This window comes from Dermacentor silvarum, chromosome 3 (genome assembly GCF_013339745.2).
Source record: "Dermacentor silvarum isolate Dsil-2018 chromosome 3, BIME_Dsil_1.4, whole genome shotgun sequence".
NCBI classification, from domain to species: Eukaryota; Metazoa; Arthropoda; class Arachnida; order Ixodida; family Ixodidae; genus Dermacentor; species Dermacentor silvarum.
In genome coordinates, this window is record NC_051156.1 from 177267147 (window position 1) to 177292362 (window position 25216).

Below are 25216 nucleotides of genomic sequence, written 5' to 3' on the forward strand. Positions count from 1 at the left end.
GGTTTCAACACGGCAGACATGCTCACAAGATAGCGAATCAGTCACATCATGTTATCACACTTTGAAACGTTCCTGTGTCACATGGAGGAACGTGATATCACGGGTGAGCGTTTGACAATTTTATCGCGGATCTGTCCTGATAACGGTATCGACTCCTCTTCGTCACCTTGAAGGGCCGACCGAGCAGCGTTATCGGCGTGTTCGTTCCCTATATGACACCGCAGTGACTGGACGCCACTGAAATGCTACGTGGTGTCCTTTCTCAGTCCAGGTGGGATCAAGTTCTCTTATTTTCGAATAGCAGTTGTTCGTGTGGTCCACGCCGCAGGGCTGATAGCGAAGACTGCAGTACTGCCTTCGAGTCACTGAATATTGACCATCTTCAAGGTGGTTCTTGGCTCACGAGACGAAGTGCAGCGCGAAGAGCTGCAAGTTCCGCAGCCGTCGATGTCGTTGGGTGACACGTCTTGAAACTGATGGTGGTGGCTTTCGCTGGGAATACCACGGCTCCAGAGGAACACTGGAGAGTTGCTGATCCAAGGTCGTGACGAAATGCACGTTGTTGTATGGAGCAAGTCACTCTACTTTTAATCAAGAATTAACCAAGAATAAGTACCTTCACAAGTATATGCCTTAGAGCAAAGCTTCGAATGAGTACCTTGTAACTTTTTCTGGGAGACATCCAATTTAGCAGCACATTTTTAAGCCTTGGATAAACTTAGCCGAGACACCCTGTATATGCATCCTGACATTTCATGCTTATTTCTAGCTTCGGCTACGGAATATTTGAAGGACAGCTGATTATGCAGTGGAGAAGTTCAGCAGAAGGTAATTTTTTTTTTCAGTTGCCTTTTCAAGAAAGCAACTTAAAGTCGTGTTGCATCGTCGAGCCCTGAGTTGGTGCAAATAAATTATATCCAGCGTGAGGGAAGTTGCATGCAGGTTTTTTATGTTCGGCCAGGGTGTCAACAGAGATGGTATAAAGTACGAAAAAGCGGGACGAAGCGCGCTTGTATTTGCTTTCCCCCGGCAAGCTGCTGTCTTTGCTTACTGCTTGCTGTGGCAAGCAGTAAGCTGCTAATTGCTTACTGCTTGCTGTGGCCTGAAGTCCCAAATTTTGCGGGCACTTAACAGACCACCTAGGGTGATGCGCCAACACGTTTCTCCGGCGTGTTACACGCTTCGTGTTGTTAGGCGAGCGTGTGAATACTCGAGACTGGTACACCCACTTGAAGCCGGATTGCGGTCCTGTTGGCGGCAGTATATAGGGTGTTCATTTTCAAGTTTTACGGAATCTTTAGAAATCGCCTCTGTCAGGTAGCATAATTCTTTATCATTGAGCAGGGTATTCGATGAGGCGGACATTAGTGGCACGAGAAATCGAAACACATATTCAACGAATTAACAAAACTACTAATTAACTTCTTAGTTAATTACTTCACGACAAATTGCAACTTACGAATTCTAGCCGGTGAGCTTGTCAGGCGTATTCACTCGGGATGAATTTCCAGGATGATAACAGTTTGGAGGTATGCGCCATCAAGCTCGCCGCAAAAATGCACTGTTGTGCCACTTACTTTTTAACAAAATGCTGTTTTATACATTGAAACACAAAAGTAACTGGAACGCCCATGTATTTCGTCCCATGCTTTGGGAAATAATATATCGAAACTGGTGTCATCCCGGAAATTCATTTCAAGTGGATGCGTCTTGCAAACTCATGCTACAATTCGCAATTTGCAATATGTGTCGTAAAGTATTTAATTAACAAGTTCATTAGACAATTTTTGTTAATTAGTTGAATATGTGTTTAGATTTCTCGTGCTAATAATGTGCACCTCATCGAATAACCCAGGTGAATGATAAGAATTATGCTACCTGCCACAAGCGATTTCTAGAAATTCCTTAAACTTTAAATTTAGCACCCTGTATACACAGTGTTGTCGCAAGACGCAATACAGATCACTGTACTAATTGCAAAGCAAAGTACACATTGTGTAGACAATCGCAATGGAAGTCTAATATTGCCCCAAGAACTAGCGGCATATATTCCATCGAGGGTCAACTACAGATGGTGTGTTGAATATACGGGATGTTTTTTTTTTAAATTTGTTTTTGTATTTTTCTTACGCACTGACATCTATGGCCCTGCCATTTTCGCAGCTACACGCTTCATGACTAACACGGGCATTAGCAGCAAAACAAATTTCAACGATAATTCGAATAATTACATCGATGTGCTAATTTACAATTAAATATTCCCGTTAGACTATGTGTAGTAATTACGAAATTAAAGCCAAGCTGTAGTCGAGGCATGTCTGCCTAGCAGAAATCTTAAGAAAATAGCGTCACCTTAGAGGCGTCCGCCGTCAAAATTTGCAAAAAAAAAAAAAATGCGATGCCGTTCCAGTGAATCGCGTCAGAAACACACATGAGAACGGCTTTCTAGAGCTTTTCATAGGAACGCCAATGTATTTCGTAGCACCCCTCAATATCTCAAAGTGCGACTGCTTGGGCGGATGTCTTGAAAGCAGCGCCATTATTTTCCTGGGAGGCAGCTACCAGGTTTGAAAAACAGCTTTCTTAACGGCCACCTAGCTAGTGCTTCAGATAACAATTCAATTAGAAGCAGTTTAGAGCAGGTCAATCTGAATTTCGGTGGAATATTGGAATATGGCAGCGCACTTCGAAATCACGACGAAACACAGGGTAAACCAACACGAAGCGCGTAGTATATAAAAGGGCGCTTTGAACTTATATCGTACTAGAATATGGACGAGTGGGTCGAGCCGCGGCACGGCGCATGCTTTCCTGTAAAAACCAAAACATCGGTGGCACTACGATCGCTCTATACAGGGTGTCCAAGCTATCACGCAGCACGATTTAAAAAAAGAGGAACAGCGTTATGCGAAGCAAACCTAGCGCGTTTTGTTTCCACTACACTGGAGTAGCCGCCATTATTTTTTTCCTTACTGAGATGTAATTAATTAATTGAAATTAATTATCTAACTCGAGAAGTACTGTCCTAATTATCAAAGTGTCAATGACAAAGTTGTAGAGTAACATGAAAAACTCCCGATACAGCTTTCCGTTGCTCAATACGTGCTACATAAAAATTATTTTCCGAGCATGAAAGAAGAATTAATTACAATTATTTATTGAATCTCAGTAACGAAAAAATTACTGGCGGCTACTCCACTGTACTGGAAACAATACGCACTAGGTTGGCTTCGCGTAAAACCGTTCCTCTTTTTTAAAATCGTGCTGCGTGATAGCTGGGACACCCTGTATATTCCCGCGCCGACGCTCATGATGACAGCGGTAAATGTTCTCAAATTAAGCGGTCCAATCGACGCGGTAACATAATTTATGGGTCACCATATGCGACCGCAGAACGAGACAGCCGCACTCAACACTGGGCTGGCACAACTAAAAATTATTCAAATCTGTTTTTATTGCGATAGCAATTATACGGACATTCCAGGCGCATTTCCGCCGTCGCCGTAGGCGTCGCCATGTTGTTCCGTGTAAAGACCAGGGGCGATAACATCGTCACCGAGCGCCGCATGCTGCATGTGCGAGTGAAAGTGCGCGAGAGTGGGCCGACGATTGCATCTTAATCACGCGATTAAGATGCAACTCTTGGAGGAAGCGCGCCGTTTTCTGGCCAGCACCGGGGGAAGGGGGAGGAGGGGCGTTCTACTCCGGCGGCTGCTGCGTATGGCGCGGCTGCGCGCGCCGTATCTTAAATGCGATCTGCGATGGGGTCATAGTGTCAGAGTGCGAGTGCTGATAGCTTCGTGGGCGCTGTGTTCCCGCCGCATAGTTCGCGTTGAAGCGAGAGACAGCAAAAGGTGATTTTGCTCGCTGCTGCTGCTGCGCTTCTTCACTCTCGCGTTTTTAAAGCGAGTTCCCGCGGTCGTCTAGTGAGATTTGTTCATGTTTGCTTGTGCTCGTGTGACACCATGCTTGCTAATTTAGTTAGTAAGCTAGAGGTTTCTTTACCCCCTCTTTGCAACCGTTCCGTCGTTCCGTTAGGCTAGACCAAGATGAAAGAAGACGCTTATCCCAAGCTTTCGGAGCAACATTTAAAGGCATAACTCGCGCTTTTCAGCAGCAGGCTTACAGTAATGTTTACAAGTTCATACAGCCGACAGAGCTACTTTACTTACTTCGTACAGCAGTCTACTAATTTGCTATCGCATGTCGATGCTTCGCCTTTCGGGCGACACTGCGACTTTTTATTCCGAATCCGCCATTAGCCCTTCGTGATAGGTCAAAATGGCTCAGGTGTCCCCCATAAGGGCACAAAAGCAGATTGGAATTGTTTTACGTTATAGCGGCCCCGGGGACAGAGACTAGAGCACTGCACGGGCTCGGGCTTACCCAAAAGCCCGGGCCCGGCCCGGCCCACGGGCCGGGCCGGGCCGGGTAAAGCAGTTTTTGCACGGGCTCGGGCCGGGCTCGGGCATGGCGTGTGCTTTTTGACCCGGGCCCGGGCCGGGCTCGGGTTTTTTGACGCGGGCCCGGGCCGGGCTCGGGCTTTCTGCGAGTTATTATCGGGCTTCTCAACTCTGAAAAACATGTATTTTTCGGTCTCGGGCCGGGTTCGGGCTGGTTTCGAGCCTGGCTCGGGCCGGGCTCAGGCTTATGGTAAAGGGGTGGCGGGCCGGGCCGGGCGGGTAACGTAGATTATTTCCAGGCCTGGGCCGGGCCCGGGTCTCGCCATAAAAGTTTTGATCGGGCTCGGGCGGGCCGCCCAATGTAAAAACGGGCCCGGGCCGCAAAAATCGGCCCGTGTAGTGCTCTAACAGAGACGCCCGCCGCACCCGCTGCAGCGCGCACCTCCCTGATACCTAGTTCGCTCGCAGCGCCCTCAGCCTACTTTTTGTTGTTTTGCGCCTCGGGTAGGCAGCGCCGGGCCTCTCGTCCCACTCAACCGTATTCTAGTACACCCTTAATACAGCCACCCTGGCCGTTCCAACAGCAGTGACAACAGCCTGGAGTGGTCGCGTGCGCCGGCCACTTGCCGGAAGCGCTGAAAAGTGCACTGTTCAAAGCACGAAACCTACGAGAAACTGTGCGAGAGGCGGCGTCGCGCGGTGTGCGCAGTGTGAACGGTTGCACTCTTTTTTGGGAGAACGTATCCGCGCGCTGTTCGCAGCCACTGCCAGAGCACACATGCCGATGCCACTCTGGCGAAGCATGGCGAATTTTCGGTCAATTTTCTTTGTTTGGCTCAGTTTGGCTAAAAATTAGCGTTTGCATCAAAAAGGTGCAATCTGCGCAGGAGTCTCACCCCTGTAGATTACTTTCATAAAATCAAAACATGAATAAGTGTACCGACATGCAGGGAGGCTGAAGAGTACACAGAACCACACAATTTGCATAGAGTATTGTTTCCTCTTCATGCCGTCTTCGTTAGCCCTCATTATCCACTTAACAAGAATAATTCCATACCACAATGTATGCCAAAGCCGCTTAATTGGTCCGCATCGTCTATATGACGTTCTCTCCTCGTGAGAGTAGCACACGCCGAGTGAGTGATTGGAGGTGGTAAGAGAGACAAGCAGAAGAGCGAGGACAGGCAGGAAAGGTAATCAAGGCGGTACCCGGTGGGCCATCTGCACTTAGGGAATGAAAACGCGTGAAATATGGAAAAGAATACATCATGATCAAGCACCATGCCTGGCTTGAATATGCTCGTGTATACGCTATCGTCGTTACGACCTTGGTGTCGAACATCTCATTGGGTCTTGCATTCATGTTGTAGAAGTACTCCGTAGTAGGCGTTTACACTTTTATTTCATTCATTCATCTCTATCTCAATACTATGTAGTAGGCGTCTAGACCTTTTTTCCATTCATTCATCCCTATCTCAATGAAACACGACCGCAGGCTTAGTGGAAGTCAACAGAGATACGTAGACGGCGAATGCGGAAATCTGAGTCCGCCTCTTAACACGACGCGCCAGCTGCGGCTATTTTCATTCATTCCTATCTGAATGGAACACTCCCGCCGGCTTAGTGCAAGTCAGCTTAGATACGTCTGTGTAGGCGTCGACTACGGAAGGTTCGTCTCGCCTATTAAACTCGACCGGCCAGCTGTGCCCCTGGGTTCGCACGGTGACTGAGTGTTCTTGCATATTCACCAGTCTGAGTTTTATCGAGCTCCGAGGTGGACTCAAATTTTCATTGAACTGAGATGCAAATCAGGGCCATGGCTTTTAAAATGTGTGCGTTAGCTCTCTCGTCCAAAGTTCATAAGGCACGCTGAACACAGGGAGCCCAAAAAACTGCCCGTGGAGCGAGAACGATGAAGCAAGTAGACAGCGAATAAAAATTCTTGGTCTAGTACAGCACGGATTAAATCCCGCAGTGGAAGTTCACATGCGCTTCTTATTGGTACTGTTTATCACACGGGTCTCTTTATTTCCACCCGGCTTCTCTTATTTTTTCTCACCTCACTTACTACCCTTTTGCCATGTAGCTGTTAAAACAAAACTTTCTTTGCTGCTTTTAAGCTTCCGAGAACCCGCGTCAAATGCACTTTCATTTAAGGTACTCTGAACGACACAAGGAATAGCATATCTGTGACAACACAGATCAGCGTGACCGTTTAATTTCTCTTAAAACAAAGTTGCATGAGTTCTTTAACCGGTGCATTGAACAGTCTGCAGTGCCTGACCTTTCTGAAATAAATTATGGAGGTTCAGCAAACGAGAGCCCTGTCAGGTGCGTTGTCACAATACTAATAACGCAAGCAGTGGAGGACGCTGGAATGTACGGGATAAGTGCTGCATATCATCAAAGAGAAAGCTGGCCGTAACCTGAAAGCAGCACGAAACTACATTGGTTCGTCAAGTTCAAAGCTTCTCAGTTTTGAAAAAAAAATATGTTTCCAGAGTCAGCAAGAGAAAACAAGGCAGCACCGAAATTCGATTGAAGTCGCTCTTATATAGAGAGAAAAGGTGAGCTTACGTACCAGGAGACTAGATGCTTGCATCATACAGGCGAATTAATCGACCACTTAGAGCGCAGGTACAGTGCTAGACTCGTTTGATCAACTTGCGCAATATTTTTCGCACACGTAGGGTTCTTTAGCACTGCCACAAATGCGTCGTGAAGAAAGAAATAAAAAGAAGGAAAGGGCGCATAAAGAAATCGACGTGACCTCACCATTATCTTACTTTATTCTCTATTTTTTAACAACACTAGATTAAAAAATTATGGGGTTTTACGTGCCAAAACCAGTTCTGATTATGAGGCACGCCGTAGTGGGGGACTCCAGAAATTTAGACCACCTGGGGTTCTTTAACGTGCACCTAAATCTAAGTACACGGGTGTTTTCGCATTTCGCCCCCATCGAAATGCGGCCGCCGTGGCCGGGATTCGATCCCGCGACCTCGTGCTCAGCAGCCCAACACCATAGCCACTGAGCAACCACGGCGGGTAACAACACTAGATTTCCCCAGGGCATATATTAATGTTGGAAGACACGCGGAGGAGAAGGTGACTCGCCGTTCTCCACCCTTAATTATTACAGTCGTTATTAAAGACAGCTCTCGCTCGCTGTCCGAATCATTCTGAAAACGTACGCACAAGCGAATTCCCGAGAAAAAAAAAACAACTCGCGAAGTACTTTCTAATAGCTAAAAAAGAAGAAAAATATGCACACTTAAGCAGTTCCTCCGGCTCTGAAATAAATTACTGTGGTAGCGACAGGGTCTTCCAGGGAGACGCCACTATATTCTACTGAACAAATTCTTTCCGATGTGCAAAATGCCGTCTTTGTTCGTTATGCGACATTGCATACTGTGGAATTCGAAATATATGCACAGGCAAAGCTACTCTCAGATTCTGCGTGGAGAATACAATACCCCGCACAAATTGCCAAGCCCAAATGTTGAGCCGCAGATCCGCTGTTTTCGCGTCAGCCTTCCAACTGCACATTGCCGTGAAAGCTTGAGTTCAGACTACAAACTTAACTCTTAACTTCCGTCGCAATAAAACAAACAAAAAAAAACGGGATTATATGCAGAAAAAAAAAACAATATGTGAACACAGTAGTCCACTGTTAAAGGGAACGCTCCAGTGCGCGTATCTAACTTTCCAAGTAGTCCAGCTGCTACTACTGGCTGAAGCTACATCAATGCATTGCACAGGACTGTAGGAAGGTGCCCGTGCCACCAACTACAAGTCATCTGCTTCAATGCTGCGTGATTTTACGCTTGACCGAGGGAAAACTTCGTAAGTGCTCAACGCTGTTGTCCACTTAACAAGGTCGTTGCTCAACAGGGAGTTCGGTCTAACTGTGGCTTGTACATAGAGCGTGTTCTTCTATGAAGAATGAAATGTACGCGCGCTTCTGTACAATATTTCAACACAGATCGCTAGGCAAATATGACTTGAACGAATTCCCAAAGGTGAAGATCTACGCCAGTCGAGAAATAAATTCTGGAAGCAATAATTTATAAAGAACAAAATTAAATGTCACAAACGACAAACGAAGAAATCTTCTTGGAGTGGAATTTTTGGATAAGGCGTATGTTAAATTCGATAAAAATCGCAATCGCGAACGCTATAGTAATGTAACGTTGAACAAAATAAACTAGCACTCATGTTAACCTACTTAAGGGGCGCTATAGAGTAAAACTATTCCAACATGTTTTTATTGTAGTCTCTTGACGTCAAATTTACAGTAACCACCAAGGCAAGCATCGGGCGGTGACCCGCAGCGTTGTATGAGGCTGCCAATTAAACGCTCTCCTCGTTTATAGGAGGTCACGTTTGTTGCCTTCAAAGCGAATAGCATTGCCTATACGGTGACCCGTTTATTCTTATCTAATTGGCTGACCAGAGGCGAAGAGCACGCAGAAGTGGAGAGGGTTTCGGTGGGACCGAGGTAGCTCAGTGAAAATAGAGAACCGGATGAGCAGGGCATTACCGGCGTCGGCGAGTGGCCCACTCCAGCTTGATTAGCTTTCGGTGTCTGGTAGAAAATCGCGGCCGCATGCAACGGAAGGGTAAAAATATCGCTAAAACAGATGCTCAGCGAAGAAAAGTTGGCGGGGTGATGTCGTGTACGTGCGAAAAGTGCTCGACGACGTTATTTGCGGCGCAAAGATTTTGATTATAAGCAAATAAATCCATTCTCCCCGACAGCTCCGAGAAGCCAGTGCCAGAGCGATAAGCGAGCAGCCATCACCTAGTCATATCGGCAGTCTCCGACTATTCTGAAAACAATTCATTTTGGCGTGGTGTGTTTTCGCGGTTTTGTGACGTCGCGTGACAGAAAGGTGAAGGGGGCGCAGCATGAAAACGTTTCACCAATAGCGCATGGCTGATGCTGAAGAAAGCGTAGAATCGGTCTGCTTTTTTTTTTTTCGGTCTGCTGATTCCTATTCAGTGTGTGTACGTCATATCAGTTGAAGAGTTTTCGCGGTATTCCTGATGTCGCGTGACAGACAAGAGAAGTAGCAGTGGCCCGAAAAAAATTTTGAATAATGCCGGAGGGCTGATTGCAGAAATGGAATGGAAAAGGTTGGAATAGCTTTAGGCTATAGCGCCCAAGGTTTCTTTTAGTTTCGCCGTATGCTGAAGGTTTAATTTTAAAAATTTAAGACTTTACTTTTGTGGTTTTCAAAAGGTTACCAATAACATTTCTCTTAGTCCACCTGTAAATTCGAAAGAAATTACACTTCATCAGTGGTTCAAATATATAAACTCAACAGAAAAACCGCGTATTCCGACAGGCAAGCTGAACGTGTAGCCGTCCACTTGAGAAAGATGCGCTTTCCCATACCACACATAGTGATTCGTCTAAATTACAAAAAAAAAGCTATGTTTATGACCGTTTGGTATCTTTTTTTCTTCTGTTCCCTTAATTTTGTTGTAGAAAGGACCTGAGAGCAGACTCAGTGAACAAAGTGCACGGGAGCGGCGTACATCACACACTTTCTCTCTTTTTCTTGTTGTAGATACTATCGTTGAAGTATCGGGGGCGAGTATAAAGAGGTAGGAAGCTTGGCTTCGAAAATCGATCCCAGACATGCCCCAGTGCCACTCAACGGTCGCTCCGGTCCCTCCTTTGCTCGCAGAGGCGTAGGGACGACGTGATGAGCAGAAAAAGCAAGGGCCTCCGAAACTTGTCCGCGAATTCAAGACATAAGAGAGTGATTTAGGAACTATACTGCTTCTCAATCCATCATTTTCTTTTTCGCCTGAAGGTATATAGCCGTTTATCTTTAGCGCACACGTTTCCATTTCCGAGAAAACTTTCTCTCGCCGATCGTTATCTCGCGACGACTCAGCGGCAATTTCTATATCTTTTCTGTACTGGTACACCAGCTCTGCACTGGAATTCTGCCGCGGGAAATTTCTCCAGGGAATAAGATAAACGGTCCCTTTCAATCCATTTTACGCCTCATAGTGCGAGAGTGTGTTGCTTTCAAAATGTGAACGTTTTGTTTTAGGTCAATACTTTTCGCTGCTAAGTAAAGGAGAGTTCCTTTGTCACTATGGGGTATTAATTTTCGCACAGGGTGATATTATCAGCATCCCAACGACGACTTATACCTGGAGGCGTGATTGTGAATGGAGCACCCGTAATGAATGAGGCTAGCTTTTACAGACTGGTCTCGTAAATTATTATTTGTATTTATTTATTTATTTATTAGAGCGCAGCTCTGATTTGAACGGTCCTGCAGCGAGGGTCGGCGTCGGCGTTGTCCCTCATAACCTAGCGAACCAGCACAGCTAAAAATGAAAGCGAACGCGGAGCGCAGCGGCAGATGAAAGACGGCGATAGCGAATAGAGCGCGTGGACTAAAGCGGAGGAGGAGGGTGCAGCTGGACCATGAGGCGGAAAGCGGAGGAGGAGGCTATGGCGAAAGTGTGAGAAGAAATGATAGCAGCATTCCGGTCAAGTTGGTAATCCGTTACTCAAGTATTATTGCGCTACAAAATACATGAACGTCCATTTATCCATTTATTTATTGAGTTATTTCACGTAATTTCAGGCCCATAGCCGTTGCAAGAAATGCCGGGTAAACAAAAGAATCGAGTAGTGACATTAACAATAGGCTTGGTTAATGTCTATTGTCTTGAAGTTGTCAAAATAAATTTTGATCTGTTACGTGGCGAAAAGCACCATATTCTGATTTTGATGCACGCTATAATAGAAGACATTTGATTAATTTTGACTATTTTGGGTTCTTTAACGTGTACCCAATGCACGGTACATGAGCGTTCTTGCATTCCGCCCTTCGCAGGAATGCGGCCCCCAGCGGAATCCCACAGAGTTGAAGTTGTTTATGTCGGAGATGAGTGTGATTGATGCGGAAAGGCGTTTCCAGTGCACGCTTGTCCTACGGATGAATGAGTCATCGTAAAGGCGTGTAAATCAGACTGATACCCCAGCCTTCAGGTTGTCGTCAGTGCTGGACGAGATATAGGATGGAAGAGAAAAAAAAAGGTATTTTCTTTAAAAAGGTCTTGCAATGAAGAAATGTGTGGAAATGACAGAGACGGGAACACTTGCGGTGTCACAAAAGTAATAATGGTAAGGTAGGTTGAGGGTTCGCCTTATCTATAGACGTAACATTGGCATATAGAGAATAGTTTGACAGAATGAAACACGCGGCATGATACTGAACACATTTAACAATGGGGTTTTAAATGCCACAACCACGATATGATTATAAGGTACGCCATAATGGGGGACTCAGGATTGTTTTCTCCGGCGATGGACTCCTGGCACCCTAGCTAGCCCAGGGCACCAACAGCCATAACCATTGGACAAATAAAGTGTATTCCTATCCTATCCTATCCTATCCTATCCGGATTATTTTAACCACCGGGGCTTCTTTAATGTGCACCCAATGCACGGGACATGGGTGTTTTTGTATTTCGCCCCCATTGGAAGGGGGCCGCTGCCACTGGGATTTCAGGCCGCGCTTTCGGGCTTAGCAGCACAACTGAACACTTTCAGAGCGACATTAGTTAATACCTATATACGGGTAATGAATTGCTGAGACTACTATAATTTTGACCGAATTATTGCTTTGTGCAGAGTTATGTTTAAGGAGGTAGCGGTAGAGCGGAAATTTCGGAGAACGTAAGGAGGATAACTATTTGCTTCATCAGTTAGCATTACTAGTTGCATACTCACCATGCGTATACGCCAAGTACTTACTGGAGGTATTTACAGGAGGTAACTGACGACGCAGGAGCACCATTATTAAAATACGTATGCGTGGTAGTGATAGAGGAACCGGATATAAGCATAGCTTTATACATTTACTTGAATTAAGATGCAGGCAGACACCTGTCAGTGACGTCATTAAGGTCAACTTGGCGTAAGCGGCAATCGGAAGGACTAGTAATTCTACGGCAAGACACCTGTCAGTGACTTCATTAAGGTCAACTTGGCGTAAGCGGCAATCGGAAGGACTAGTAATTCTACAGCAAAGAACGCAGGCGTCCGCAAACAGCTTAACTGAGGAAGAAAACAGAAGTGCCTGTTTGCCCACGATTTGAAGCAGTGACGTAATAGCTGGAGCAGTAAATCCCGCACTGTTTCTGTTTTCTTCTGTTATAACGGGGTTCCTGCGGAGAAATTCAGGTTTCTCGGTTACTCCATTTATCTATGTTATTGAGCATGAAGTAAAAAACATAGCAAAATAAATCAATGAACACAAACGGAATGAAACAAACACACAAAACAACATTAAAAAACGACGTGCGCGATCAACCTGCTTTCGAGAAGGAAGAAAAAAAACTGCGTTACTCTCTATTCCACGTCGTCTTCCAATGCGGAGTAGTGCGCTCTCCTGTGACATGAATAATTGGATAGATACGACTTATTCTTTCTTTTTAGGGGCGAATCTCCTTATAGCGGCACCCGTTCATCCCCGTCGTAGTAGGTAGCCACGTCTAGTTTTATGAATTGCTCAATAGATGGCGTTGTGTGTCCCTATATGTATGTATACCCATATATACATATATATGTATATGTATAGTATAACCGGAAGCCGACTTCCACTTCCGGTTCCGCTTCCGTTTCCACTTCCGGTTCCGCTTCCGGTTCCGCTTCCGGTTCCGGAAGCCAGTTTCCGGCTTCCGGAGAACGCTTCCGGCGTTTTAGGGGCGAAGCTCCTTATATCTTTGTCGTCCGTAGCTAGGGGCGTTGCGGTGCACAAGGGCGTTCGTCCCCGACGAGCGCTCTCTTTATCTCTCGTCCGTAGCTGTGGTTCACCCGAATGATCCCCCGGTGCTTCGTCCCACTCATCATCATTCACTTCGTGGATATGCTGTGATTTTTTTATGTCTTGTCTTTCGCTTCTCCCCTTTGTATTCGTATAAAATCATTTAACTAGAAGCTGGTTATTACATAAGCTGCAGTCGTGGGGCCAGCCAGTCATTTTTCCATTCAGGTGCATTACTCTTTTAATTGCGAAGCATTTCTTGGCGAACATTTGCTGCCACTTTGACATTATCTATCTATCTATCTATCTATCTATCTATCTATCTATCTATCTATCTATCTATCTATCTATCTCTCTATATATATATATATATATTGCCACCTATGTCTTGGTGCTCTCATGGCCGTTTCGTTAATTTGGTAGGTACCAAAATTGGCATAGTATGACAAGAGTGTATGACGAACATAAATGACTTGTCATGAGATGAATATCATGACAAGCGTGTCATGTAGGGCATGAAATAGCCGCCTAAAATGCCAATGACTCAGTGAAAAAAGGTGAACACTCAAAAACCGCTGAAATGGGTTCGGACGTTCACTAAGTGAACGAAACACAAAAAGATGGTGGTAAAAGTCGTGAGCATGACTAAGCAAAAATGACAATGACTCAGCGAAAAAAAATTAACGCTCAAAAACCACTGAAATAGGTTCGGACGTGGGCCCTAAGTGAAGGACAAACTAAAAGATGATGGTGGAAGACAGTCATGAGCACGACTTATCCCTCAAGGTCTCTTATGCGTAGTTTAAGGGACGCCTGAGGACTCATGACATCAATTTCATGACATGCGTCTCATGTAGGTCATGAAACAACCGCCTACGTCTTGGTGCTCTCGTGGTCGTTTTGTTAACTTGGTAGGCTCCCTGTACACTGCTTCGCCTAACATCGTTTCCCACATGGCGTGGAATTTGCCGGATTCTTGTGTTCTAGCATCGGCAGAAGTGCAATATCATGCGCAGTAAGTCATGCACCGTTTAGTGCGGTATTGGTCGGAATATTGTTTTGTGAAAGCGCACGCAGCAATATCCTGTCGAGAGCAAGAAAACTTAATTATTTCTGGATGTAGCATTGCAAAGTGATGAAGTGGAGAGACGCGGCTATTTCTTCCTCCTTTTCTTATACTGCTTTTCGCATTGTACCGCTGGCTTTACTTTAGTGCGTTCACCTCGGTGCAGGTTTATAAGTTTTGATTCTGCTCAGTTCACCATAGCATGCTAGCGGCGTAACCGCTCTCTACAGGCACACTATCTTATTTTTATTTTTTGTAGTGTCGGCGGAGTGGCTAAGTGGTAAAACCTCCGACATCTGATATCTGTGGGCTCGGGATCTAAATCCACTCATAGCATTGCGAATTTTACACTTAATTCTTAAAAATAAATTTTTGCAAACAACATTGAGATTCCCGCGACGGGCACCATCGGACATCAAAACGAATGAGGAAATGAGCCCATAACAACTGTTGCTCTAAAGCAATGTTGGAAAGATTGTTAATGTACATTAAAAATGTTCAGCACCCTTTCACTGCTGTGAAGATAAAAGCCAGCGAAATGCCTCATCTAGTTCCGAATATTTGCTCCGGTATGTTTTGGTCCTTAGGCAACCGGCTCGAGCCTCAAATAGCAAGGCACTGCCCTTTGTGTTACCGTGCAGGTTTTCCCTTCTAATTTCTTTCTTCTCATTCTTGTAAATCTCCATTGTCCTTTTTTGTTTTCATTCTTTGCATCCAATTCACGGTCTCTATTTCTCTCACTTTCTTTCTGATACCTCCTGGTTGTCTATTTACAGTTTCGATCATCCTGTACTTGGTTGCCAACTTGCTTGACCTCTTCCTCCATTCTATGTCCACGCTTTTCATGTACAGATACTTGTGTACTTTAGCTGCCCATTTATTTTCATCCATGTTCCTGAGCCTTGCTTGAAAACTAAATTTGCTCTGTGCTTCTCTGACCTCAAAAGAGGCCCAAACCATGTGACCCTGCACTGCCTCATTTGTGGTATTACCGTGGGCTCCCAACGCCAACCGGTCTGCTGATCTTTGGTTAACTTCCAAACCCGACAAGATATCCGATTTTAAGCATAGAATGGCATTTGCGAATGTTAGCGCTAGCACCATTACTCCTTTCCAGATTTCACGCACCACCTCATACTTATTGTGGCCCCACAGTGCTCTGTGTTTCATTATTGCTGCATTCCGCTTCCCCTTTATCTTCAGATTAGCTTGGTGGTTGCTTGAGTAATTCTTTCCTTCGTTTATGTGTACGTCGAGGTACTTACATTGCTTCACTATGGGTATTACTTGCTGTTGAATTGACACCACGAAGTTACTCGTCTCTTCATTAAAGATCATAATTCCTGATTTCTCTGTGCTAAACTTAAGGCCTAGATTTGTCGCTGCATTCCCACAGATATTCCCAAGTATCTGTAAATCTTTTTTATTGTCCGCTAGTAGCACAATGTCGTCTGCGTACATCAGTCCAGGGACCTCCTGTTGCACCATTTGTTCAATACGCATGTAGGATAAATCAAAACCTAATTCGCTGTTTTCCAGTCGTCTTTCTATACCCTTAACGTAAAGCGTGAACAACAATGGTGACAGAGGGCATCCTTGCTTCAATCCTTGTTGAATTCCCACCATTTCATTACCGTTTCGACCTTCCCATACCACTTGTACTTGGTTGTCTCTACATATCTCCCTCAGCAGCTCCACGAAATCGTCATCTATGCCTTCGTGCTGCAGAATAATCCATAACAATTATCTGTCTACGTTGTCATAAGCTTTTTTTAATATCTAGAAATGCTATTGATAAAGGTCTTTTCTGAGCTACTGAAATCTCTATGCACTGAGTGAGTACAAACATATTATCCTCTAAGCGTCTGCGTGGCCTGAACCCATTCTGTAGTTCCCCCAATACGTCGCATTTCTCCACCCACTTCGACAGTTCTAACTTTATGGCTTGCATTGTGATTCTATATATCACCGACGTTACTGTAACTTGCCTGTACGAGCTCGTCTATCCTTATCTCCTTTGCCTTTGTAGATGAGATTCATCTTTCTTTGACGCCATCCAACGGGAATTTTCTTTGTTTTAATCACTTGGTCTAGGGCATTAGTCAGCAGTGACTTCCTTTTGGGACCGAGGTTTTTGATTGCATTGGGATTTAATCGTATCCTGCGGCCGCGTTGTTAATGACACTTTCTGCTGCCTTTTTCCAATAAAAGCTTTCTATGCTAAATTTTGATCTCTCAGGCCTCTCTGCTGATTGCTGGATCTGTTGTCTGAACTACGCTTTTTCTCGTGCCGGAGTTATCCCTAATAACGTCTGTGATGTACCGCAGCGCATCGTCTCCTTCAGAGGAAGAAGAAGAAGGCGCCGACCAGTGCGGACCAGTGCGGCTTCAGCCGTTTCGGCGCCTACCTTGCGCTCGTTCTCTTGCAGCTCTTGAGCCCTCTTGAGCCCTTGCAGCTGACCTGCTCGGACGCTGACCGCCTTTTCTCTGGTTCCTGGATCAGTGAACGTGACCATGTCCTAAGTCGGTGTGGTCAAGTATCGGGCGGCGGTATTATACTGTTTGTTTGGAGTTTTCGTTTTTATTTTGAGTTTTATATCGTTTCTTTTTTCACCTTCTAGTTTAGTGTGTTGCGAGCCAGTCAGACTAACCTGATGTCTCTCTCTTCTCCCGGTCAAGGGCATTCCCCTTGGCTAGCTTCTCTCCCGGCTCGAGAGTGGCCGATAGACAAATTTTTAAGCAGTGGCAACAGGATTGTCCCTGTGGCTCTAGTACCTACCAATGGGGGATCAATTCAAATGAAAAACCCGAAAGCCATTCAAGTGGAGCTTCGAAAGGCCACCACCCACTTCCAGAAGATCACCGAGGTCCGTCAATTTGGTCGCGGTGGTATTCTGTGCTGCTCATCAGACCAGGAATGTGTTCAAGAACTTCTCAACTGTTCCGAATTTGCATCAAATCCGGTGAGCCCGCTTATTCCAGCACACCTTGCTTGCTCGAAAGGCTTAGTTCGCGGTGTCGACGCGAGCCTGGACCCATCAGAGGTATTAGACTTATTTTCAGTTGCTGGTGCTGTTTCTGTATACCGATGCAGCCGAATTATCGAGAACAAGAAGTCGCCTACGGAATCGGTCATTGTTACGTTCGCGGGAACAGCCCGTCCATCTGAAATTAAGGCATGGCCCCTAATATACAAAGTAGAGCCACTAACTCCACGACCACTACAGTGCTCGAAATGTTGGCGTTACGGGCACAGCATAAAAGGCTGCAGGTCTGTCACTCGATGCCGACTATGTGGAGAAAATCACGACAGCACAGACTGTAAATCTCAGGAGGAAAAATGTTGTCTGTGTCACGAAGCTCACGCGGCCGACTATTCGAACTGCACGGCGAAGGAGCAAGAATTGAGAATTCTTGAAGTGGTGGAACGCAGGCGATGCTCACGTAGAGAAGCGTTTATTGAGGTTCAAGGAAGAACCCAGGGCTATGCAGGTGTAACAGCTCGTCAACCCGCTGCCTTAGATATTTCTGTATCCAAGGCCATAGCAGAGGCAGTAGAGAAGGCTACAGAAAAGGCCATGGAACGACTTGCGACAACTATTTTTGAGTCCTTGGCACAAATGCTGTCTAGTCAGCTGGCGCAGCTCATTAACACCACCTCTACCCAGGTTCAAGCATGCCAAGTTCCAAATATTCTAAATCTAGGTCCAAACCAAACATCGTCACCCAACCCAGTACCTAACTCTCCTTGCGCAGGACCTTCTACTCGTGTAGAGACGGAACCAGCACCCCTAACAGATGATTATGAAGAATTTCAGGATGTAGACATGGAACTTAAGAGTATGAAACGCACCAGATCTCCTCCCCCCAAAATTTCCCCTAAGTCAAAACCTAAAAAATTTGTAAAAGAGAATCTTTCCAAGAAAGACTTCTTGAAAGATAGCATTTTAGAGCAGGCGGTCTCCGCCACCGTTCTATCTTCACCATAGGCTCTCTAAAAATCTTACAGTGGAATTGCCGTTCGATTGCTTCTGCTGCTACAGATTTATCATATATTTCTTCTGAATTTTCCCCAGACATAATTGTATTACAAGAAACCTGGCTCTCAAATGATCAAAAGTTTTTCCTAAAAAATTATCGATTATTTCGTTTGGATCGCCCTTCTAGAGGTGGTGGCATTGCTTTCTTGATTTTAACAAAATTTAGTCACAAGGCCACGATATCGTATCAATGCATGTCTGCTGAATGTGAAATTTTAGCATTAGACATAACACTTCCAGACTGCTCCCCTTTTTCCCTAGTTAATTTATATTTCCCGGCAGGAGTGCAGGATACCCGATGCCTAGACATCGCATTAGCTTCGTGCAAAAAAGACATAATACTCGCTGGTGACTTCAATTCTCATCACGTGTCTTGGGGGTTTAAAACTGACTTGGGTGGAAAACGCCTGTGGGAATGGACTCTTGACAATAACCTTTCTTGTCTAAATTCAAAAGTTGTTACGTTTGTTCGCGGCCATTCTCAATCAGCTCTAGATCTCACTTTTTCCAGCTCATCTTTAACTATATCCTCGTGGAAAACTATAGACTGTGCAACCAACAGCGACCACCTTCCTATTATATTTGAGATTGATTTCCCTGTGATTCCCCTCAGCAGTAAACATATCACATTTGTAAATTATGACAAACTTCAAAAGGAGTTGAAGTCTACGATGCTCTCCCGTATGAATATGCAAAAGGATATTAGGGCTATGAGTCTATGTGCAGTTTTAAAACGTTCCTTAAAGAGTTCAGCTTTTAATTTAAACTCCGCCACAGGTAAATCTTTTAGCCCCTGGTGGAATTCAGAATGCACGCGGGCTCACCGAAAACGGAAAGCTGCTTGGAAGAAACTTCTCTGTAATCAATGTCCGAAAAATTGGAGTGATTACCAATTCGTTGCTGCATCTTTCAAGCGTACGATAGCTAAAGCCAAACATGAGTATGACGAGAATAAATCAACTTATCTCTCTAATTCTAAAAACAAGAAAGCCCTTTTTAGATTTTTACGCTCACGAAAGATGATTCCGGTTCCAGCAAATATTGACTCTTTCGTCCTCTCGCCACGCGAATTGTCCGAATTATTGGAAAATATTGGAAAGGGCCTAGAAGATAGGTTTTCTTCAATAGTTCCACCATACCAATTGAAATCACTACCGCTAGAAGAATTTAAGGAAGTTACGTTTCAAGAATTGGCGGCTGTTGTTCGCTCTCTGCCTTCTTCAGCACCAGGACCAGATGGAGTTACCACAGCTGTGATAAAAATTCTGTATGAATTGTCTCCGCACGAAATTTTGAATATGGTAAATTATTCTTTAAAAAATGCCTGGATACCCTCAGAATGGAAAATTGCTAAGGTAATTCCGATACTCAAAAAACATGGAGGTGGATATTATTTAGATAATATTAGACCAATTTCTCTCACATCCAACTTGGTTAAACTAATAGAAAGAATTTTGAATAGCCGCATGACGACATACATAGCTGAAAACTCAATACTTAGCCCCAGTCAAATTGGCTTTATATCAGGGTGCTCGATATGGTGTGCGCACATAGATCTAGAGAGTCGAGTACTACTTGCACGTCGTAGGCGAGAATATTCAGCATTGGTGACTTTAGATCTAGCTAAAGCTTATGATTCAGTGGAACATGGACTTCTGATAAAGCAGCTAGAGATGTACAGGTTTCCGAAATACATCACGGCGTGGATTGCAGAATTTTTAAGGGAAAGAGAATTTTATTGTTTTCAAAGCGGATGTTCATCGTCAAGGTATAGACAGAAACGCGGAGTACCACAAGGATCAGTGTTATCTCCTGTTTTATTTAATATATTTTTAAGCTCCATCCCTTCGCTCCATGACATTCATGTATACGTTTATGCCGATGACATCGCTTTTTTCGCGTCCAATGATGATCTAAATGCACTGTATCAATCGTTACAAAATTACTTATGCATGCTTGAAACCTGGATTGCTAATATACATATGTCTCTGAACGTTAGAAAAAGTGCTCTTCTTGTCTTTCCTTTAGATGTTCCCATTAATATTTCATTGGTGTATCGTCAAGAGTTCATTCCCCAAGTGAATTGCCTTAAATACCTGGGAATCACGTATGATGGGTCACTAAACTGGAGAAGCCACATTGAAAGAGTTGCGTCTAAGGCAACTCGTGCCGTGGGATGGCTACGTAAGATCAGTCATCAACGATATGGGCTGCGAAGGCATACATTAATTATGATATATAAAATGTATGTCCGACCGATCATGGAATTTGGAAGTGTCTTGTTTTCTGGTAGCCCAGCTTATAAAATTCAACCTCTGATAATATTAGAAAGGGAAGCTCTGCGATTGTGCCTTGGACTCCCTAAGTTTGTTGCCAACACCGTGCTGTATATGGAAGCACGAATGCCAAGCTTAAAAAGCAGATTGAGGATGCTTACAGTCCAAACGTATTTAAGAATTTACGAATCTCCTCAAAGAAGACCTATGTATATTTTTATTAACGAACCAAGTTTATTCTTTAATAGTCATTGGTCGCGATTACACACCCCTCAGATCGTATTCGTACAGGCACTGCTATCACCATTGAATGTACAAATTCAACACATTCAACCAACAAGTCAATCAAAAAGAAGCCTCCAGATAGAATTTGACGATATTTTCCCCTCAAATGCAAAACTAATGCCATACCAATATTTAAATGATCAGTTACAAGATTACCTCTCTCACCTGGAAACAAACAATATCATAGCCACTGATGCTTCACAGTCCGAAGAGAAGGCTGGCGTAGGCATTTTCTCTCCTTCTCTTAATTGGTCCTTCTCTATTCGTCTTCCAGATTACACACCTATTTTCATAGCAGAATTATTGGCCATTGTCCTAGCGCTACGTAAACTTCCTGCAAATCAATCAACAGCTGTCGTAGTTACAGATTCTCTATCGGTATGTGTGTCGCTTTCCACGGAAACGAATGCAGCTCTCCTTAGCTTGTTTCACAATTTAGTCCCTAAAAGTTTACAAAAAATTAACTTGCTGTGGGTTCCTGGACACCGCGGTTTATATCTAAACGAAATGGCCGATTTATTAGCAAGAACGTCTCTAAGTGGGCCTTTGATCCCTGTTTTACCGGATACTTCTTACGTCACTGCATCGAGATACAGAAAATTTTGTTTGCAAAATGATTTAAGCAACTTACCGCTGAAACCATCTACAGACTTTCAGCATCTAGGTTTTTGCTGGAATAAACAGTGGTGCACTTCTCGGCAGTTGGAAGTTACTTACACCAGACTACGCTGTCGCATCCCGCAATTGAATTTTTATTTACATAGAGCTGGTCTCACGATGTCCCCTCTATGTCACAACTGTAAGGAAATTGAATCAATAGAACATTACTTTTTATCATGCAGACGCTATTCACGCCACAGAAAATTATTACTGGAAGCTCCACTTTACAAAATTGGATTAGGTTTAAACATACCAGTATTGTTATCATTGGGGGCTTCAGCACTAGGCTATAGTCACAGAGACGTGTGTTGCGCAGTATTTAATTTCTTAACTGAAACAAAACGATTACCCTGCTAATTATTGTATTTGTATTCTACACATCAGATGCATTCATATCACCTAAATTGATTTCTCCAAATTGTTTTGTTAATATTACCTCCCTCTGATTGTAACAATTCTTCACTTTCACCTTTTTCAGTCAGTCTGACTGCTCGCTCGCGTGCTAATCTGGTTAGTGCGACATCTGTCTTTTTTGTCTTTTACTTGGCATTTCTTGTTTTCTTGTTTTAAAATATGAATTTTCTTTAGCATTCCCACTGCCGCCCGATTCTTGGCCTATCCCCCTTAGTGGGTGCGAGCCATAACGGAGGTGCATCATCATCATCATCATCAGTGCGGATGTGGACAGATCGGCTCCGGCTCATTTAAATGTTTTCGGTCAGATTTTTGTGGTTCCCGTGGCCAAGCTCTGCATCATTCGACGCAGTAACTTCAGGGGATCACGTCGATACCGGACCTTTTTCGGTGAGTGGTCGTTTTGCCAAATTATTGGAACTTTTCGTGTGGACCACGCCGGCGAGGCGCGGGTAGGCTTAGGCCTACCTCGACGAAGAGGGGCAACATGCCCGAAGTAGAGATGGTGGAGGGAGAGGATATCTCTCGCGAAGAAGCGAATAGCCCTGGTTGGATGACAGTGCTGGGCAGGAACAACAAGCTCGTGTAGAAACGCCAGTTTCGGCGGGCAACGCATCGCACGTGGGCTCGAAGGGAGGCCGCCGCACGGCAGCCCCGCAAGGCGCGATGAAGCTCCTCGCAGCCGCATGGAGGCTCCCCGGCTACCGAGGGACCACATACGAATTATCGTCAGGCCGAGGGACGGACTTGACATCAGAAAACAAGCCAAATTAGGCTCGCACAAGCCTTTGCCATGGCGGCTGCTCTAGCCCCGGCAGAGACCGTGGGTGACATCGTTTGCCCTAACGTTGCCCAGAACATTCTGGTCGTTTCCACTCCGGCAAAGAAGAATGCAAACGCCTACGCAGGGATCCAACAGATTCGACTAAGCGAAGGATCATACAAGGTGGCGGCATGTATGGCGGCCCCCGATAACACCTGTAAAAAAGTCATACGAGGCGTGGACACCGACATCAGCGAGGCCCAGCTCCACACGATGATTGTCAACCACCGAAATCCAAAGGCCCTAGAAGCCAAGAGGATCAAGAACACCACGACGGTGGTAGTGCTTTTCGACGGCATGCAGGTGCCAAACTACGTCATGTGCGGCGTCAGCTTGCTACGCTGCACACTCTAACCGACGTGTGTTACGCGTGTGGAGGCCTAGGCCACAGGGCCGATGTTTGCCCCAACCCAAACAAGAGGGTGTGCAGAGGCTGTGGACTCGCCTCCCCACCCGAAGATCACCAGTGCTCACCGAAATGTGCCCTTTGCGGAGGGCCACATCCCATGGCGGACAGAACGTGTAAAGAACGCTTTCAAGTCCCTTACGTCGTGCGACGGAGAAGACGGCGCCGAAAGCGCGGCAAAAATACTCAGCAACTGCTGGCCCAGGAAGGCCGGCCACGTGATTCCAGCGTGGCAAGTGCTCCCAGGCGGGGGCGCTCCGTCACGCCAACTGGCCGCCGCCGCAGCCCTCGCTCTCGCTCCAGAGGGCGCTCTCACTCCCGGGTGCGGATCCAGAAAGCCTGGGCGGATCGTGCCAAGCCGAAGCCAGCGGCGCCTCCACGAAAGGTAACGCAGGTAGCATTGCCTGAGCATAGGGAAGACCCCAGGGTAGCTACGTTGATCCAAGAGAATGCTCGCCTGAAGGCCGAGCTTCAACAGATGAGGGCTGACTTTGAGTCGTTCCGCAAATCTTACTCCTCGCAGGGCGAAAGACAGCAGATGCCCCCGCCAGGGGAGGCACAGGCGCGCTCGGGTAAACGTAGGGCCTCGCCCCCGCAAGGGGAGTGGGATTCTATGGAGACCGAGTCCAACACCAAGGCACCGGAAAGCATGCAGCAATCGATTAAACAACTTGCTGATAGCATGACTACCCTACTTAAAAGAGTGTCGTCTCTTGAAAGTACGCAGGTAGCGCTAGCTACGGCACGCTCACCTCCGAAAGGCCCGAGCATTGCACAGTCACCTTCAGGCGCTGTAGCAGTGAACCCCATAAGGGAGTGGCTAATTGAGAACAGTAATCATGGCGGGCAACACTAATCAGCTGGTCGTGTGGCAGTGGAACTGCGCTAGTTTCAAAAGGCGCAGGGCTCCGCTGCAGCAGTTTGTTGCTTCTCAGGCGGTCAAACCGCACGTAATTATATTACAGGAAACTCTAGGTAATGCACTAACCTTCCCGGGCTATCGAGCAGTCTCGGTGCGCGAGGAGGGGAAGCGTGGTTTGATAACCTTGGTCGCAAGAAAATGCTCCTTTCAGGAACACGTATTACAACTGGGCAAAACCAGGGCGGAGGTGATTATGGTCGAAATCATCCCCAACAGCTGGCTCAAAAACAGCGTTTTCATCCTGAAATGTCTACAGCTCGCCGTCGGACAACCGGCAGGCGTTCGCTTCTATCATGGCAAAAGCGGTTGCTCTAGCCAAGGGAGCCCCCATCGTGGTAGCGGGAGACTTTAATGCTCCGCACGACGCTTGGGGCTACCATAGGCAATCCCCCAAGGGTAACAATCTCCTAAAGGCGGTATCGGACTGTTCGCTGGAACTTATTACGGATCCGCAATACCCGACGAGAACTGGCACGTCGGTGGTCCGAGACACAACTCCGGACTTGGCGTTCGTCAAGAACGTCCCAGGGGCAGGGTGGCAAAATTTACAAGAGAACCTAGGTAGCGACCACTTCATATTGGCTATTACCCTAGCAGTCGATGCAGCTCCCCTCAAAGAATTTAAAGTGACGGACTGGGATGCCTTTCGGAAATTGCGAAAGGAGGACCAGGATGAATATGACAGCTTAGACAGCCTCTTTGCAAGGCTCAAGGAGGATGCTAATGCTGCGACGAAGGTTGTCAAAACGGACCTGAGGGTTGATCGGATAGATGCGCGTCTCGCGCACCTCTTAGAGGCCAAGAATTCCATCCTAGCCCGATGGAGGACGCAAAGATTAAATCGCAGGCTTCGAAAGGAAATTGCGCAGCTGAATCGCGAGATTGAAGCCTACTCTATTGAACTGTCGAAACAGCAGTGGAACGAAGTATGTTCTTTGGTTGACGGACAGATGAGACTGGGAGGCAAGTGGAACCTTCTCAAACAATTACTTGATGAGTCGCAGTCCAAGGGAAATCAGAGATTGGCTATTGACCAAATCGTTCATAGCCAAAAGGCGAAGAGGGTGTCCGAAAAGGCCCTCCTGCAGGGGTTAGCGGACAGATATCTTCCGCTGGG